The 9669-nt window shown below is 48.7% G+C and overlaps 1 long non-coding RNA gene across 2 annotated transcripts; it reads right to left on the bottom strand.

Annotated features, from left to right (window-relative positions):
• Positions 1–3529: 3529 nt before the first annotated feature.
• On the bottom strand, positions 3530–9352 carry LOC123382026. Of its 2 annotated transcripts, none has more exons than XR_006589782.1 (3): positions 8231–9352; positions 6512–8053; positions 3530–4238 (listed from the first exon to the last, which is right to left on the bottom strand). It is a non-coding gene; the product is annotated as an uncharacterized LOC123382026 (long non-coding RNA). The 2 variants fall into 2 exon arrangements; XR_006589781.1 differs by having other exon boundaries at positions 3530–6785; positions 7762–8053; positions 8231–9335.
• Positions 9353–9669: the final 317 nt, after the last annotated feature.

The raw sequence follows: 9669 nt of genomic DNA, 5'->3' as shown, positions 1-9669 counted from the left end.
GACACGGGGAAGATGGGTGAAGTGGTTTTGACAGCCTCGGGGGAAATAATGACGGAATTGTGAATAGGGGGACGGGAGCCACAAGGAGAAACTGTCCAGAAGGATGTGGGGTAGCACTGCCTGGCATAGTTTCCCAAGGTTGGGGGCTTGGTCCTTTAAGGAGTGCAGTGGCTTCGAGCATCTTTACGCGTCCACATCCGGCAATCTCAAGAGGAATGGTTTGGGGATCACATGACCCACCCACAAGTTGCAGCAAACTGGACTGGGGTTGGGGGGACACGGGCTGGCAAGTCTCTGGGGACTCTAGCTCCCACTGCTCTTCCTTCTTGCTCTGGAAAAGTTAACCACAAGCAGGCCGCCTCCTCCAGGCTCTGGAGCAAATACCAGGTCCCTGTTCGGGCATTTTTATCATACTGCTCCTTCTATAAAATTGTAGTTGCTCTGGAATCATTTTTGAGTACTTATGACGTGTTAAAAGGCAAGGGAGGACATATGGGAACTCTCAGTAGTATCACCATAATTTTTCTCTAAATCTGAAACCGTTCTAAAAAAAAAAAAAAAAAAGGCAAGGGAAAACAAAGTCCCTCCTGTGTGTAACCCCAGCACTTTGCCTTGCCTTCCCTCTCAGCAGTGGGAGGAAATCTGACAACCTTTCCCACTTCTTCAAGGATATTTGTAAATGCTAATATAGGCTACAAGCTAATGAGTCATTTGGGGAAGAGCAATGAACCCAGGTAATCTTACGACCTCCCAGGCCTTCAGTGCCTGGCTTACTTCTACCAAAGGAGGCAGCAGAAACTCAAGGCATAGGTATTCTACATCCATTCTGGGTCTTAGAGAGACAGGGGGAGAGGGAGGTGCAGAGTTGGGTAGGGTGCGGTGGGTGACTGGCAGATTGCAATACGGCATTGTCATGTTGCATCAAGGTTCCTCGTTGCAGACAGAAACCTGCCTCCACACATGAGCGCGGCCCCTCCTTAATCATCTGAGGACCCTGGTTCAGCAGTCAGCCTCACTCCTAATGACATTCTGTTAAATGGACAAATTCCTTTGAAGCCTTGTCCTTCTTTGAAATCCAATTTCGCAAGAAGCCAGATCTGATTGGGGGTAGCCATGGAAACCACACCGAGGAGTCTTTGAGAAGGTGGAGAGAGGCAAGGCAAAACGTGATAGTCAAGAGTCCTTTACTGCTCTGTCGGAAATATCAAAGGGATCTGGAGAGGTTGGCAGCCGGCGAGTCCCTGCCCGGGGCCTGTTCTGTGTGGCTGGGTACCATGTGGCTGTCCTGGAAGTAAGCAGCCAGCTGTCTCCTCACACAGGCAGGGGGATGGAGCAGAATACACAAACCCCAGATCTGTCGGCCTCCCTCTTCTTCCCCTCCCCCAGCCCCAATTCCAGCAAGATCTTAGCATCCCCTTCGAAGCTGCCTGCCCCTTAAAGGCAAACAACAAAAGAATGACAAGGTCAAAATACAAGGCCCCAACAGATAAGAGGTCCTTTGGAGCAGAGGCCACGAAATTAATCTGAAATTCCTTGTAATTAGATAAGATAAGGCTATCTAAAGAGATGCATAGCAGCCAGGAATGGACTCCAGCCGCACAACATGCAGAGAATATACCTCCTGGTCCACTGGGGCCCCTCACACACTGTCAGCAGACAGAAGACACACAAAACAGGGCCCATGCCAGCCTCTGGGCTGCCCGGAGATGCCGTCTACATGTTCTCATGCCAGGTGGGCACTCACTAAATATGCATCCATGGGGTGTCCAGGGGACTCAATCAGGAAGAAACAAAAGCATCTGGCACCCAGAATGGCATGGGGTGGGACTACAAGCAAAGCAGGAGCCGGCTGGCACCGCGCCACCCTGGCTGAAATGGGTCTGGAGAGGAGGCTGGGGAGGGCAGGCTTTTGGACTTTATTCCGAGCTGGTTATTGATCCCTGGATGCTGGGTCACGACACACGGCCGAGCTGACGTCTGCCCTGTGGATGCGCGGCTGCCGCATCTCAGCCCCTCGGTCCCAACCCCATCAACCGGGTTTATTGACTCTTTTATTGACGATGCTGGGGCCTAATGAGGACAAGAGCTGCACACTTCATTAAGGGCTGTGGAAGGAGAGATGATGCATCCTGCCCAGTGCCAAGAAGCAGTCTCACCACGTGCTTTGCAAGGCCCCGGACAGCCAGCCTCCTGCCACCCCTAAGGTAGAGGAGCCGGACACGAGGTGTTCACTTGGGCTCATCACTTCAGGGGCTTTAAAATGCAAGGTGTCTACCACTTGCCAGAAGCCATGCTCTTAGTAATTAGCCAACCTTGTGACTTAGGAAGGACCTACGTCCACACTCACCCAAAAGCACTTTGATGGTCTCCCTTGCCAGTTCACACTCCTAGATTCTCTGCACCCACACATACGATAAAATAAGCAGATACTCGTGTCATATCAGGGAACATTCTCAAAGCAGGTTCTCAATGATGCGCAGGCTCAGAACAGAACACGGGACTATTAAAACTCAAAAGGATCTTCAAGTGATCAAATTCAAGATGAGGAACAGACCCAGCGCTCTGCCCATGGCCACTCAGCTCACTAGGGGCTGCGCTGGCATTAGAATCCTGGTTCTTTAGCACTGATCCAAAGCTCTTGTAGACTGAACTCCTGAGATGAATAATTACAGCCAGGGATCACAGACACACTTGTCTGGGAAGCCATGGTTGTTGGGCTCCCTCCACCTAAATAGTAACAGTTCTTTCTTTGTTCTTTATCTTATCTTTCTATCACTCCCCCCTCTTATTATTTTTTGCCCTATTCCCCAGTCCCCCCCCCTTTTTTTTTGGTGTCTTCTTGGCCTATCCCTTAGACCATATTAGGCATCCCCCGTGGGCACTGCTGAGCCCAGCAGAAACCCTAAAGACCAAAGAGGTTGCTGACTCTGACATTCTCTGTCTTTGATTGGCTCTCTTGGGAATCCGAAGTGGAGGGGGGCACAGAGAATGTGTCAGCTGTAGCCAGATGAGGCTGTGTACTCTCTGAGTGAGATGTGCAGGCAATCTACGGGGTTAGTCTGCATGGGAGGCAGGTGGGGTTCGCAGACATGATAACTTTGGGAAATTATACAGAAGGAGTAACCATTTCTTTGGGGGTGATTGAGGAGATTGAAGGTAAATAGCAGAGGGATAGCAATTTTTTTGAATTTTTTTAATGTTTATTTATTTTTGAGACAGAGACAGAGCATGAACAGGGGAGGGGCAGAGAGAGAGAGGGAGACACAGAATCTGAAACAGGCTCCAGGCTCCGAGCTGTCAGCACAGAGCCTGACGCGGGGCTTGAACCCACGAACCATGAGATCATGACCTGAGCCGAAGTCAGACGTCCACCTGACTGAGCCACCCGGCGCCCCGCAGAGGGATAGCAATTTTTTTTTTTAATTTTTTTTTCAACGTTTTTTATTTATTTTTGGGACAGAGAGAGACAGAGCATGAACGGGGGAGGGGCAGAGAGAGAGGGAGACACAGAATCAGAAACAGGCTCCAGGCTCCAAGCCATCAGCCCAGAGCCTGACGCGGGGCTCGAACTCACGGACCGCGAGATCGTGACCTGGCTGAAGTCGATCGCTTAACCGACTGCGCCACCCAGGCGCCCCTGGATAGCAATTTTTTAAGGTTGAACAGGCTTTCTTTGGTTTCCTTTCATCTGTTATTTCAAAGGGTGAAAGTTTAAACCCTCTAAGCCCCTTCCTTTATTTCTGCTCTTTCTTCTCCCTCACTTTGTTACAGACCTTAGAATTCAAGATAGAGGTAGGGAGAATCAAGGTGAGAGAAGAGGCCGTTGTTTAGAATCTGATAGAAGGCTCTGGCCTGCGGGGCACATATGCACACATGCTTTGGAAGAATAACTCACACGAAGAGGAGCTGATGTAATCTGACCAGAATCGCCTGTATTCACAATTACCAACAGAAGCACTACCTGGAGTCAGAGATAATGCCAGCAAGGGCTGATTATTTCAGTGTAAGGAAGTGGGTAAAAACACCTTTCCCTAATGGACATCCTATATGCAATGACCTCCGGATCCCCAAAATACGTTTTTCCCTTGCTCTCAGAATTGCGTCAGTGACAATTTTGGGTTTTTTTTTTCCTTTCTAAATGTCTGTTCCCAAACATCCTTGGGCTTCCCTCCTGGCAGCCTTTTTTGATCACGTAAACCACACTCTCCTTCATATACAAGACCACACTCTTAGTTTTCCTGCAAAACAAAACAAAACAAAACAAAATGAACAAAATCTTTCCTTCAACCCTGCTCCTTTCTCTAAATCTCATCTTTTCTTTTCCTTTCTTTCCCCTGTCGGAGCTCACGTCCTGTCTCCTCGCCTGCCCATCTTTCCGCCATTGAATCCATGCTGAGCTTGGAGCCCGAGGCAGGGCTTGATTCCATGACCCTGGGATCTGCCCTGAGTCAGATGCTCAACCCACTGAACCACCCCGGCTTCCCTCTTCCTGTTCTTCTTAACTAATGTTATTCTGCCTCCTTTCCTGCCAACTCTCTTCATTTCACCTCCGGTCACAGGTATTCACCAGAGGTTTGCATCTGCCTTTCTCCTCTCCTCCTTCCCCTTGGATTTCTCCTTGCTCTCCGAGTCCCCCCCTGGTTTCATTCTCCCACTGCTTTAACTTTCTCCTTCGTGCACATTACTTCTCTAATTTATACTGCTGTCCCACATTTCCACCTGGATATCTGAACAGTTTCACGAGTGTGTCATTTCCTCTCTCCTTAATCCTCGTCATGGCAACAAAGCCCAGTTAAAAAGCTTATGAATCAAAGGACCCGTCTCCCAGTTCTGGCTCAGCCACCTACCAGCTCTAAGACTCTGGGCAAAGCTCTATGATCCTCAGCTTCCTCATCTGTAAATTGGAGATCATAATCCCTACCTTGCAGGGTAATTGTGAAGCTTAAATAGGATGGCATATGCATGTGACATATGGTATATGCTCAATAAATTGTAACAGTTATAAAGGAATGGCTGTTCTCCAGTAACCTAAGCGTAAAACGTGGGACCTTTCTTCGTCCTCATTTCAAACATCTGCCAAGCCTGCCAGTCTTACCTTCTCACCAATGGCTTTTGAATTCTTACCCTCCTTTGCATCCTGAGTGTCACCACGCTGTGTTGGGTTCTTACTATCTTTGTTGAGAAGGGATATCGAAATGGCTTCCAATCTAGCCTCTGGCATCCAATCTCTGCCCCCATCACCCAGGTTCCAGAATGAACATCCCAGAGCACGATCCTGACCCCAGCAAAGAGCAGATAGGGTATAGTGGCCCTACAGTTGGACAGTCTTGTGTTCAAGTCCACTGCCTGCCTACTATGAGCCTGGGCAAACTACTTCTCCTCTCCACGCCTCAATTTCCTCGTCTGCAAAATGACACTATTGAAAGTATTTTCTAACTTGCCTTCAGAGAGATGGAAAGAGTGGTCTTCACTTCCTTAGCACGAGGCTCTAACAAATTGGGATAATCTACCTTTAGATTCTCCCTGCCCACCTCCACAAAGATTTCCTCCCTGACCTATCTGTTCTGGAATACTTGCTGTGTTCTCCAAACCACATGGGGAAAACACTCATCTGGAAGGCACGAGATATTAACTCCTCTTTTCACTCATTGTGGCAGAAACCAAGTTTCCACTATAAACACCAACCCCAGAAAGAGCCAATCAGAAGGCAGATTATGTCCCCGGGGTAGAGTCCGTACGTCTTTACTCTGGAGGACTGCCAGCTGGGCTAAACTCTGCAGAAAGGGCTGGGGCGGGGAGGGGGGGGGGTGGGCGGGTGACAGGGTGGGGTGATGGACCAGGGATGAAGAAAACAAGAAAGAAAAAAGTGAATGAGAAACTGGATGAAAACAATGAAGAGATGAAGAAAGAGAAAGAAAACATAAGGAGAAAATAAAGAGATTCCCATGCTTGGGAGGATTAGAAACTAAATCAAACAGATTCACTCCATTTCCTGAAGTTGTAATTTCAGGATATGCCACGTTCCACCCCCAAGGACACAGAGAAGCTTTGGGGAGTGGCTGTAAATTCCTAGAGAAAGGTGCATTTTGTGAAGACTCAAGCCATTATTATCTGCTGCTGCGCTTTTTAGCATATGCACTCCCAACACAATGACATGTCTTATTGAGTAATACGTGATATTCCACATCATGTGACTATTGATGCAGAATTTCCCTTTTCAGAGCTCAATATTCCAATCAAAGCCTGTTGCATCCCATCATTGAGGCCATCCACTTAATGACAAGTCGTAAGATGCATATTGCAGAATATTCACGTTCATTTTATGCTCACAGTGCTTAAAATCTCCTCTAAACAGCCTCTGCTCCCGGCCTATTAAGGTGCCTGTGTTATCTACACTCCATTCAATGGTGTGGAAATAATTGTCTTGAGACTAAAGAAAAAAAATTGATGGTCACAAGCCGAGTCAGCACTTGTGTTCCTTTCTTACTCTGTTGAATCAGGTGTTATTTACCTCTTCCAACACCTGGGACTCCTGATAAGTCACTCCCCTGGTAGCTTTTTCCAGGACAGTGCTGTGGGGTCTTTGGAAGAAGCAGGGATCCTTCATAAGCCGTATTGTTATCAGCACAATTCACACAGCCACCAGATGTGCAGAATCGAAACCACCAAGGGCACTCAGGCAGAGGGGGCTTCTCCGGCTCCATCTGGCCGCTCTGAGATGCGCTCACGAGTCAGAGAAGGTATCAGAGGAAGAAGGGCTCCACTCAAGAATGGGGCTCATGTGCCTGTGAGAAGAGCTCTGTATTCTGACAAAGTCGGGGTGCTCTTTGATTCCCTCACTTCTGCTCTCCCTGCACCTCCAGCCCAGAGCCCTCCTCCCCGCAAACCCGGCTCTGCTAAGACCTGCCTGTTGGAGAGGCAGGCGGGCTCTTTTCTCCATCTCTTCCCCTTCTTCTTATCTCCGGGATGAAGCCCCAGGACTCGGGCTGGTGAAGGAGAGCAATTGCCCCTGGCAGCTGAGAGTTCGGCAACAGGGCCTGTGACTTTGCCTTTAAATATCAACCCCACACACAGACAACACACTGGCAGCATGAGAGGTTTCCATGGTGACAGAATGCAGGCCGTGACCTCTGTAAATGTAATCAGAGCGCTGGGATTGGTATGTGAGACAGGTTTAATTTCTCCTCCGGTGGAGGCTCTGTGGTCTGGGCTGTACACAGGCTTCATACACCGACAGACAACCTGTTATCTTCGCCAGGCCAGCTCTGCACATGGCAACCCCCTCTGCCCCAGAGCTGCTTCCTCCCCCGTCTGAGCGGGCTGCAGGATGAGAAAGGTCACTGGGGACCGGAACAGCAGTCATCCCCGCCCAGCATCCTCAGGATGGCCCTTCACTGAGGAGCGGCTGTGGCATGGTCCGACGAGAGCTAAGGACGCAAAATGTTGGCTGAGGTTTTCATCTCTGCTTTGCTACCAACACCGTGACCTTGAGCGAGTCATTTGACCTCAAACTTTCAACATCTTCCCACAAGAAAGAAATTCCCCGGGGACGAGGAGGCTGAGGGCTACCAAAGTCCCCAGGAGAAGGTGGTACCCACTTACGCAGTTCTGCAACTCCCAGTGGAATTCTGCCCCCGGAAGTGAGTTTTTCATCTCACCAGCGCTAGTCACTACGCTGTCTAGCCCTAATTCCACGGCTGTCAACAGAAAGCATGGGGACTGCCATGGGGGGGGGGGGGTGCCTCAGCAGGACTTCCTCACCTCTATGTTGATTTGGAAACAAAACCAGGATGCGATTTTTTTCCGAGCGGGCCTGGAGTAGGAGTCCAGAGTTTTGACAGGAAACAGCCTCAGAGAAAATGTAGCAATCTCAAAGGAGGAGCCCACAGCCTCTCTCTCCTTGAATCCCACTCAGCCTCAGCAAAGAGCTACTCTGGCCATTTCGATGCTGGCATCCTCTGATTCCATTTGCCGATTCACATGAGACGCTGGCAGATTTCAGTTACAGGTCACCCTGCTTCTCCGATTTCCTTCACTGTTCCAATATAGTGCTCTGGAAACAACAACAACAACAACAAGGTTTGGGCTAAGAAGAGATTCATAGGGCTCTGTGACATATTTTTCTTCCCAAAGGGAGCAGACCATTAAGATTTTTCCTTCCAGAGAGTCTCCACAAAGAACCTCAGGATTTCAGAGCTGGAAGGGACTTTTTAGAAACCCCATAACTCACAGGGGAAAAACTGAGGCCCAGAATGGAGAGGCGTGATGCCCAAAGCATGGCAAATTAATGGCAGAGCCATAGGGGTGTCAGGGCCCCCGCTCTGCTCGGCTAAGTACGAATTTACCTCCGGGACGCTTTTGAACCTCAAACTGAAGCAGAGAGGAAGTGGGGGAGGATTCAAAAGTGGTTGTTGAACATTAGAATCAGGAAATGGTGATTTGGCTGAAACTACAGATAATAGCAGTACCACTTCCTGTGTTAGCTGATGCCCAAGAAGGGAAGATGGGGGAAGATTCCAGAGAAGAAAAGAGTTAAGGGACAGGACTGTGGGCTTCTGAACAATCACCCCCAACCAGTCCACACTATTTCTCTCAGGCCACTGAGGGGAGCATGAATCCGATTGTTCGGGGGGTTTATTGGTTAGTGTCCAACAGAGTCATGAAGCCAAAGAATAATGGAGTTTATAAGAACTCCAGGAGAATATCTGGTTTGGCACTATGTCTCCTGGTAACTCAACTATCTAGGACAGGTAATTTGATTGTCTTTCCTTTTTATGAAAGGACCCAGCTCCTCCACTGTGAACGAGGAAATAAGGTTCCTTCCAGCTCTAACATCCAGAATTCCATGATCCTAAAAGTGGAGACTTCCCAGGCTTTTCCAGTATCCTGTTACAGTGTTTGATTACATAAATGGCAATGCACATAATGTAAGTGGCTTATTTCCTCTGCCCCAAGTTTAGCACCATCCGGGTGGCGAACACCAAAGGTATGTTCAACTCCCACAGATTTACCATGGACCTCAGGCCAGAATTGGCACGTGCAGTGAAAATTCTTCTAGTGCTTTAAGAAGGAGGAGGAGGAAACCTGTTGCGTTCTACTCATGTCAGTCCCAGTTGATAATACTCCAGCTAACAGGACAGCTTGAGGCAGGGCAATCATGCGGTTTGGACTTGAGGTTTAGTCCTCAGTAGACCCAACGGCTTCACAAGAAGAGAAAAACAGAAACAACAACCACCAAACACTTCTATTCCTTGGAACTTCTGTTAACATGAACTGCAAAAAGGCCTTGGGAATTCCTGGGGTGCCTCGGTGGGTCAGTCGGTTAAGTGTCCGACCCTTGATTTCTGCTCAGGTCAAGATCTCACAGTAATGAAATTGAGCCCCAAGTCGGGGTCTGTACTGACAGCGTGGAGCCTGCTTGGGATTCTCTTTTTCCACTCTCATTCTCTCTGCCTCTCCCTTGCTCGCTTATGCATGTGCTCTCTCTCTTTCTCTCTAGAAAGAAAGAAAGGAAGAAAGAAAGAAAGAAAGAAAGAAAGAAAGAAAGAAAGAAAGAAAGCAAGCCTTGTGTATTCCTTTAGTCACAAAGAGAATCAGGGCGCCTGGGTGGCTCAGTGGGTTAAATGTCTGAATTTGGCTCATGTCACGATCTCACGGTTCATGAGTTCG

This window comes from Felis catus, chromosome E1 (assembly GCF_018350175.1).
Source record: "Felis catus isolate Fca126 chromosome E1, F.catus_Fca126_mat1.0, whole genome shotgun sequence".
NCBI classification, from domain to species: domain Eukaryota; kingdom Metazoa; phylum Chordata; class Mammalia; order Carnivora; family Felidae; genus Felis; species Felis catus.
This window is presented reverse-complemented; position numbering and strand designations above follow the sequence as displayed.